Source organism: Hylaeus anthracinus, unplaced genomic scaffold, assembly GCF_026225885.1.
Source record: "Hylaeus anthracinus isolate JK02 unplaced genomic scaffold, UHH_iyHylAnth1.0_haploid 12002, whole genome shotgun sequence".
NCBI classification, from domain to species: domain Eukaryota; kingdom Metazoa; phylum Arthropoda; class Insecta; order Hymenoptera; family Colletidae; genus Hylaeus; species Hylaeus anthracinus.
Window position 1 is genome coordinate 18,183,475 of NW_026534349.1, and position 1,546 is coordinate 18,185,020.

Here is a 1,546-nt window from a genome sequence, read left to right on the forward strand (position 1 = left end):
CAGTGGTACCTTTCTCCTAATGAACGCTTCCCCGATAATTTGGCGGCAATTAGTGTAAGCCGTTGCCACAAGCGATGTTCCTTCCTGCCGGAAAAACAAATTAAATTAATATTGGGCTGGAAAATAATCGGTTCTTCCTCTAATAATGATAGAAACACAGGGAACCAAGGCTGGGCTTCCCAGTATGGTACCACTACTATGCCAATTGATTCTTCACGTTCTATTTTCCTCAACATTCTTAAAATTACTGAAAAGGGAAGGAACGCGTAAAAGAACCATTTTTCTAGCCTAACGTGAAAGCGTCTATGCCGATCGAATCTGGATCCCTCTGCCAAGATACATAACGTTTACATTTCGCGTTCACTCTACTTGCAAACAAATCTACTTGTGGGATGCCAAAATATCTAACGATCTTTTGAAATGCACTCTTGGATAACTCAAATTCAGTTTCTGGTTGTAATCTCCGTGACTCGTAATCGGCTTCGACGTTTTCACTAGAACGTATATACGCTGCCGAAATCTAAATTTCTCTTCGTTCGCACCATTGTCAAATTTCCCTGGCCAGTGCACTAAGATCCTCATGACGATTATCTTTCATTTTATTTATGTATGCGATTGCCGTCGTATTGACTATTCTTAACAAAATACTACTTCGTCGTACGTCATTCGCGAAGCATTTTAGTCCAAAAAACGCCGCTTTAAGTTCCAAGACATTTATGTGTAATTTTAAATCACCTGTATTCCAAAACCCGTGACAACGTCAGTTTTTACAGAAAACGCCCCACCCTGTACGTGAAGCATCCGAAAATATTTCGAATTCGAATTCTGGTTCATCTATTGGCGCACTCGCGGAGCGGATATTATCTTCCCACCACGTAAAATGCTCGTTTAACTCTCTTGGAATAAACATTTGTGCGTTAAAACTATTATTATTAATTTCAAGCACGCAAGCTCGTACGTTTTCGAACCGTCTTATATACACCATCCCATATTTCAACGCCGGACAACGCGAAACTAAAATCCCTACTAAAACCACGAATTCTCTTATACTGCACCGGGTAGTTGTACTGAACTTCCGAGTGAGTTCGACGGTTCGTAGAACTTTGTCCTTAGGTAATTCTATGGACATTTTTACCGAATCAAAAATTAGTCCAAATATTTACACCGTTGCGTGGGAGTCGCGCGACTTTTTTCGTTATTAATTATAAATCCCAAGTCCTGCAAAAGTGTTACAGATTCGCGAACATTGTCAAGACATTTCTCGTACGATTGATCGATAATAAGGATGTCATCGAAATGAAACACAGAAGTAAATCCCCTTTTTCTCAGGGATGCTGCCACCGGTTTCAATAATTTTGTGAAAACATACGGTGCTACATTTAAGCTGAACGGTAAAAGGTGAACTCAAATAGTTCTCCCTTATACAAGAATCGTAAAAATTTTCTGAACTTCTTTTCGATTGGAACCAAATAGTAGGCGTCCTTTAAGTCTATCGTTGCCATAAAATTATTGCGACAAATTAATTTCTTTGCTACCTTCCAGTTTT